Source organism: Tyto alba, unplaced genomic scaffold (assembly GCF_018691265.1).
Source record: "Tyto alba isolate M040663 unplaced genomic scaffold, T.alba_DEE_v4.0 Super-Scaffold_5, whole genome shotgun sequence".
In the NCBI taxonomy this organism is placed as follows: Eukaryota; Metazoa; Chordata; class Aves; order Strigiformes; family Tytonidae; genus Tyto; species Tyto alba.
In genome coordinates, this window is record NW_024881326.1 from 9,886,456 (window position 1) to 9,894,764 (window position 8,309).

Sequence of the window (8,309 nt, forward strand, 5' to 3'; positions counted from 1 at the left end):
CAGAAATAACTGCACTTCTTTTACATTCATTTTGAGGCAATACCCAATGGCTCTGTGCACTTCACATGACAGTGTGGAACATAGTATTTTCCATTGCTCAAAAGAGATAACATTAATTTGACTAATTTTTTCATTATCTGTATATTTGAAATAAAACACAGTTTTGTTTTGTGACTCTTTTTCCTTTCTATAGCTGTTTTATGAATCTTTTTCCTTTCTATAGCTGTTAGAAGTGTAGGGATAATACTTGCCATCTGCTGTAACATGTGCATGTCAAAAGTAACTTGTTCATAGGTATCTTACTAAAAAGAAAGGAAGAAAACAGCATTTGTTTGCTAATTTATAAATATATGTATATACAAGCAGTATTCATGAATAAATAAAATTTATTAAAATGCAAAAATTTAACTAGAAGTTTTATCTTATACATATAGATGTTTAGTTATGATACTTACAGTCTCTGTTCTCTCACTAACATTTTCAGATATTTACCATGGGGATAAGAGAAAAAATCTTCTGAATGCCTCAATCCATTATCTTTTGCATGCCTGAAAAGTAATGTAAAGCACAGAAACCTACTGCAGGTGAGAAGTTGTAGGATCAGGCCTTAATATGATTTGGACAATTTGGTTGAAGTAATTACTTTAATCTCTTTTGATTCTGTTTTTTTCACTTGACTTTTTTTCGTAATCACCTTGTCTCTGCAGGGATCCTTCCCTCATTAAGGTTTGTTCATCTTTTCTCTGTTCAAATGGGCTGAGATGAGTCAGCCTAAAAGAGAAGGAAAACTCAAAGAATTTAATATATATATTTTTAAAGCATCCTCTCAATTTGGTGAAGTATAACATTAATACACATGCTCAAGATCTCAGATGCTTGTATTTTCTATGTCTTGGAATATAACAATATAGCCTTCTTGATCAGTTTTCTATCCCACCCTGATATGCTGAGGTCAACCATTCACTGGAAAAGTATTATTGCTTAACTTAAAGCCTGAAGTTATGGGTACATGCCACTCAGCTGGGAATGAGTAGTAGGTATTTTTTGTTCTGGAAGTCAAGCTGTATGATCACAGTGTTTTCCAATTACAAGAATCTGTAAAAGGAGATACACTGTTCATCTCCCTGATCTGGATCTCAGCTGGAGCTATATTTGGAACATCTCTGATTGTAAGAGATGATTCTATGAAATCATTATTATCTTTCATCTCTGATTGTAAGAGATGGTTCTATGAAAGAATTAAAAAATTTATTTTTTATTTATTTTTAAATTTCAGCACTGCTGAGAGTCTCAAGCTCAGGCCAGTGCCTTTTTAAGTGAGGCACTGTGTAGGTATGCAGTAAAAGCAGCCCTGGCCCCATTTCTTAATAGAGAATGACTGCCTGGAAGATCACTGCTCTCTTCTTCATCTCCATTAATTTCTACTCCTGTGCCCTAAAGAGAGTTACATATCACACAACAGTTCAGCATGTTGATACTTCTCTTCTGCTCTTTCCTGCTTCATGGACAGTTCATTAAACTGTAATTTAAAGTCAGTTTTGAACAATCAGGGGCAATTGCCAGAACTTTAAGTTATGAGAGAAGTTCCTTTCTAGGCTAAATTAAGTAGTAAATAAAGTAATTTTATATGAATGTGAGAGAAGGGGACATCCAGACCTTGACTAGATGTAATGTGAACCTTCTATAAATTACTGACCAAAACACACTTATTTTCTTTTTACTACACAGCTCCTTTCTATTTGTTATTTTCTTTAACTAGCTTGAAATGGGCTGGGGCAGAGAGAGAGAGTCCTCCATCCCTAAGTGGTTTTGCAATCTCTGCCCAGTTAGTTGTCTCTCTAGATCAGACTTTACCACACTACCCTGGGGAATTCTGGTAGATGTGAGAGGTATCTGTGCTTGTAAATCATTGTGAAACTGCCAGGAAGAGAGCACTGGCATGCTGGGCCCTGGCTTAACACTTTAGCTGCTGCACCATGTTAGTCCTCTGAAAACAACTAACAGTGTCAAATGACTGCAAATTGCTTAGCTTTTGCTCCCATGTGCAAAATGGCCTACACCTGAAATTCAGCAAAAATAAATATTTTAAGAAAACGTTTATTTCAGTTGGGCTGGAAGGACAACTTGCACTGTAGATCTAATTCTACAGTTCCTGTACAACCTCTGAAATAAATCTTCAGCTCTCAAGTGAGTTGAACACAAACACGTAAATTTATCTTGCTTAACTTTAAACCTACTGATTTTGGCCATCTCTTTGGGAAATATGACTCCATAGATTTTGACAATAGCTGTAGTTTGATTCGTAAGCACATCACAATAAGGAAGAGAACCGTGGATATACAGTTTAATACTTACACATTTTTTATACTTGTTATAAATGGGCCCGCCAAGCTGTGAATCATTTGCAGAGCGGAAGGTTAAATGCACATAATGTAAAACAGCATCTCTAAAATGTTAGGAATAGCAAGATTTAGATACTGAGTAATGTTTCTGGTTGTAGCTGGAGCTTGAGCTGAAAAGCATTAAACAACAGCTGAAACTGTTTGACCCCACCAAGCTTGTAAACAATATGCATTTTATGTTTAAAAATGTCACCACTTCAACTGCTGGCATTAAGAAAGGTTGGCAAAGTGTCTGTAAATGTGAATGTATTGAGCTTGGCCTTTCCCTCCTTGGTAATCACTGGTACAATTACTTTCAACTAAGAATGAAGCAGAACAGCTGCTAATTTTTGAAATCTTTGTTCATAACACTTCCACTCTTTGAGAGACCTGTTTAGATGGTCTTTTTTTAGAGAAGTACATCCTTATTGCATTGGCTCTCTTCTTACACTATATGCATTGATAATTTTCAATTAAATGATTTGGTTACTAACAGTAGTCTTAAACTGCAGCCCCAGTATCACCTGGACTGATCCATTAAACCTCCAAGGCTGCTGTGTGAATCTCATCTCAAAGAGATAGTATTTTAAAACTTCTTTCCCAGTGTAGTTTAATATGATGACTGTGTGCAATGATTGTTTTCCTGCTTAACAAAGCAGGGACCACCAGAACTAAAAGAATGATTTTCTAGAGTTTTGCCTGCATTGAGGCTATCTGAGCCCGAGCTGGAATGATTTGTACCTATTGTGGATCATCATAAAGAGTTATTTCCTGCTACTTGCCAGTACGTCTCATGTGCATATCTCATCAGCCTACATCATCAGGCTATGTGAGCTGGAAGAACGTGAAAAAAACTCGCAATCACGGTTCAAAGGCATCATTGTGTATTTTTTTATAGGATTGGTATTGCACAGAAGTTCATGATCTGACTTAAACCCTTTTAAAATCTTCTACTTTCCCTGAATCCTGGATCTTAGAGAAGTCCCTCGGTTCCTGAGGTCTTGATTTATCTTACATATAAATGTTAGTATGTTGGAAGAGGACAGAGTCCTTGGGAACTGATCACTGTCCTTGGGTACTTGGGTACATATACCAGCAGTCCCACACAGCTTTTATCAGATGTCCTGTACATTAACTCTTTCAGGCAAGACACATCCCAACCATGTTGTAACATGCAACCTTCACAGGAAGAAACATGATGGTTCTTATTGCCATACAGTGGAGACAAATAACTCCTATTTCATTTAATACTGAAAAATACAGACCTGAGTTTTATGACAGCAGAACAAACACAGCCTCAAAGAGATAGGAAACAAGGAGGAAAATGATAAGTTAACTCAAAAAAGAGTGACCTTTCTTGATAGGGAAACAAAAAAAACCCAAGCCGAGGAAATTTTGCAGGAGATGGTTCACTGAACAGCATATAAAAAGGTCATAGCATTATCTGAGAGGGAATTTTTGCTACATTTTGTGAAAGGGTTTCAGATTAACCCACTAAATGAGGCATATTAGGCACTGCAGGAGCAGTTCACATTTGCTATGGCCTATGCAGTTACTCTTCAGTGGATAAATAGAGATACGTGGGCCAGAGTCAGCTTGCATAAATTAGTGTGGCTGCCATGAGATCAGTGGAGAACTGTCTATACCAGCAGCTGAGGTTTGTTGTTTATTTCCCAGACTGTCAAACCTCGAAACCTACCTAAAAAAGTATATAAAAATAGGGTAATTTTGCATACCTTTTGCAACTGTTTTTATACTTACCAAACTTAACTTCTACATAATACAGTGGTATGAAATTACAGACACAACATAAAAAATTGTAATGTGGGATATACCAATCATAGTCTGTAATGATCATCAAAGAATACTGAAATTGAAAAAGACATTGGTGACTTACAAGTGTTATAAAACATTGTTTTTCTTTCAAGAGTAACAGCTAATTTCAAAACAGTAATAGGTTTGCAGGTGGATCCCCACTATACAAGAGGATTGCCACAAGGATTGCTATCTGAACTAGAAAATTGGGCAGTAGAAACACTGGCAAAAAGGCATAACCCTGGTCATATTCCAGATTGGACTTGAGTCACTTGGGCTGTGCCACAGTGTCAGTGACTGCAAACTGCTTCCTGCAGCAGTAAGCAGTTTTGTGGTTATGTGCACCTTAAATTTGGAAATGCATCCCATTCCTGTCCTCTGCCTGCCTGCTTCCTCTGTTTCAGACACAGTATCAAAAAACAGTATTCTGCATGCAGTTGCCCCTTGTTCGTGCTTCCCTGTGACTCAACATTTGTGGCAGGTCTATTTTAAAATAGATTAGACTATAGATTTTGGTCTAGTCTTGTGGTACTGCTGGAATGCTAGTCTGACAGATTCTCACAGGATGTGGCAAAAACAATGTCTATCTGCAGAAAGAAAAAAAAAAAGATGAGTTGGTACAGGAGAAGGCTTTGGGTAACTCTACAGATTTTGGAATCCAGATAAAAATAAAATTCATATTGGTTCTTAACTCTCAGTGTTTTGCAACACTTATGACATCATCTGTTCAGAGGATTCTGTTGACATTCAGTTTGAATACAGAATTTGTATGAAATGCTCCTTCCCTCACACAGATGCTGTATGCTGGAGTTCAGTTTATTTCACACCCTTCCCCAAGTGCAGACATTTAGGAACATAATACATGCACAAGAAAGCTATCTGACACTAACGACCTTACTTGTAGCATGCAAAACAAAACAGTAAAATAAATGAAGGGGATGGGGGTAGCAGTGGGGAAGATGACTATCAGAGATTTGACATAGAGGTGACCTGTTTGCTCCTCTGACTACTGTGCAACTAATTAAACACAGCATCTCTAGAAAGAAAGTGCTAAAGAGAGCGAAAGTAGTCAGTTGCTCTCACTGCATATGTCACTTGGGATTATGATTATACCCATTGCTAAAAGGCAGTTGAATAAGCAAATGTTTTGCAGGAAGTAGGAAAAAAATTCCATTGATCGTATTGTACAGTCAGACATGAAATGTACAATTCTGGTAATGAGCACTGGAAGTATGAGCTATGTTTTAAACCATCTGAATTATATTTTAAGCTTCCCTTCCCCCACTCAGTTTAAAGAGAAGTGAAAATGATTTTATGTAACAAATGCATTTTGTTGATATAAGAGTATACATCTCAGACTTTATGCTGAAAACTATCTCAGTGCTTTAATGCTTTCGAGCTTTGTTAATGTTGTGTTGCCGTTTCAAAACTCCTCCATCGCTGGCCACACTACCTCAGCCCTGCACCCCGGCCAGTGCAGGCCGCCTGACAGAGGATTCTTGCAGGGAATGTGTTTGAATCCCAGAAGATTTAGATTCATTTTTGGTTTTACATTTCTGAGGCTTATTTTTCCCAAGGATCTGATGGGAACGCTACGAAACCTGAACCTTCAAAAGCACGAACCCACAACCGTAACAGTAACGTGAGCGTGGGCTGTGACACCCGTGCTCCTTCAAAACTGGGATGTCCCAAGGGCCGCACCCACAGCAGCCACCAGGTACCGTAAGGGACCCGCAGTGTTTTCCCCTCGTGATAGTTACAGCACCTTTTCCACAGGGAAATCTTACAGAACGAAGGCCGATGGGTTCGCTATGCACTGCGCCGGGCCCGCCGCTGGGCCCGCGGGGCGGCTCCTGCCGAGGCTCCAGCCCCCGGTGCCGCCAACACCCCCTTGAATCGCTTCACCTGGCCGAGGGCGCTTCCCGCCGCCCCGCGCTTTGCCTCATGCCTGCCGCGGGAGGGGGTACGAGGGGCTATAAACCGGCGAAGTGGCCGCATGGCGCCTCTCTCGCGGCGGGCGCGGTTCCCGCCTGGCCCGACCGCGGGAGCCCCGGCGCAGGGGAGGCCGCGGGTTTGGCTTTCCCCGGGCAGTGCCGGGCTGACAGGGGGCTGCGCGCCTCGGGGAGCGGGAGGGAGAGAGGAGACGCTAATCCCAGTGAGAGCCTCGCAGGTGGGGCAGAGGCGGCCTCTTTTTTTTTTTTTTTTTTTTTCTTCTTCCTGTGAGGCAGGCATGTGGAGTCAGGGTCATGCCAGTGTTTCAGTAGCTTACCCATTTTGGTTGGGTCTCTCTGCTAGCAGCTGTCTCTGCAACTTCTTCCCCTGAGTGGCTCCAGAAATGTGGCAGAGCCTCATGTAGCCTCTGGCAACACTTTGTAAACACCCAGATTTTGGGGTCACTGCCAGTTCTGGTTCCCCTGTTGGTGTGGGGGGTGTGCCCTTGTACCAGTCCCTTGGGTGGCACCGCCCTGCTCCTCCCCTCGGGTGAGGTGAGTGCACCCGGAGGGGCTTCTGTACGCGGAAGCTTGTCTGGTTTTTCTCCCCAGTGGCATCAGTCTTAAAAACCCAAACCAAGAAGCTGCAGTCTTTCCTTTTTCTTTTATGTGTTATCGTTGCTGAGACACTCAGCTGGTGTGTGTTTCAGTGCAGTGCTCCAAAGCTGTACCAGAGATACAGAGGTGAGCTGCCTTGCTTCCCTGTGCCAAAGGCTAAAGACTATAGATTTTTATATATATATATATATATTTTTTTTTTACAAAGCAATACAGAGGCCACCTTCTCTGTTTCCCCATATGCTTTGCTGCATGCACAGTGTGTTCAGGTCCCTTGGCTTGCGGTGCATGAGGTAAGGTGAGCAAAGCAGCCAGCCTGACCTCGCTGTGATCTCGGGTACTGTGGGACTGTGGCCCAGCGTGCTGGGGGGAACTGTGTGACATTTGAAAAAGTAGCAACAAATTGGTCCACAGCTGTAGACTCATTTCGTGGAGACCAGACTTGCCGTGCTATGTGAGGGAAGTAATGTTTTTCGTGTTTCCCCTGAGCTAGCTCACTGAGATTAAATTGAAGCCTGTTTCCCTCTTCTAAATGCTCTCTGATTCTGCAACTATTTTCAGTACCCTCCTGGGTCCTCTTCAAATACATGTCTAAATCAAACAATCTCTTAAGTCTTTGTTGTTCTTTTCCTCTGGCAGTGTTTTTGCTCAATGGCTCTCTTCCCGCAGCCACTCCGGTGCCAGCGTGCCTTCCTTGCGTGTCTGTTGTTGCAGATGGGGATCATCAATGAAACTGCGGTGAGTGAGTAGAAGAGAAGCGGGAAAGCAGATCAAGGGGGTTGTGAAAGCTGCAGATCTGCTAGTTAACTGTAATTCATATAAGAAGCACAAAGACCTGGATTTTCCTTTTATCTCTTGTATTCTTTTCATTCAGGAAATGGAATAGGGAAGAAAAGGCCACTTCTTCCCATATCTTTGGGACAGTTAGTGATTTTTGCACTGCCCAGCTTAGGTGACAGTTAGAGCTGTTACTTAAAAGGTTATCCAGAACACTGTACTCCTGCCATAGGCACCTTCTACAGTGGATGTTCAGTCAAGCCTATGCCAGACAAACTCCATATGCTAAGATGTTTTTCCAAAGGCTATTTTAGCAGTGTGTGCTTTCTTTAGCTGCTGTAGTGCAATGAAGACATACTGTGACTGAAGTCTGAGGTCAGCAGTGCCACCTTGTCTGGCTTCTGTCAGTGGAGGGAGCTGGGCTGTGCACTGAAATTAGGAAGGGAATATATTTTTTTGCCTTTCTTATAAAGGAGACGAATTTTAATTTATGCCACTCATCCTTAGTACTGCCTTTAAATGGGGAACCTTAGTCTTGTGTTTTTGGTATCCTGCTAAAAACTAAATAAGGAATCTGGAAATTAGGAGAGCTTGTAACTGTTACTTTTTCCTTTGTGTTTTAAGATGTAAGGTAATTCTGAATTGGAGCTAGGAAAATCAGTAGATATCCCTTTTAAGGATAAACTACAATAATTTGTTATTACAGCATTTTTTTCATACTAAACTCTTATTTTTTAACAGCATAATGACTAAGATACACTCCTCACTTAAAACTTAGAGTCCCTGG

General features: G+C 41.1%; 1 long non-coding RNA gene across 1 annotated transcript; it reads right to left on the bottom strand.

Annotated features, from left to right (window-relative positions):
• Nucleotides 1–456: 456 nt before the first annotated feature.
• LOC116962414 lies at nt 457–6,604 on the bottom strand. The gene is made up of 3 exons (XR_004407575.1): nt 6,466–6,604; nt 695–771; nt 457–548 (listed from the first exon to the last, which is right to left on the bottom strand). It is a non-coding gene; the product is annotated as an uncharacterized LOC116962414 (long non-coding RNA).
• Between the last annotated feature and the right edge of the window lie 1,705 nt (nt 6,605–8,309).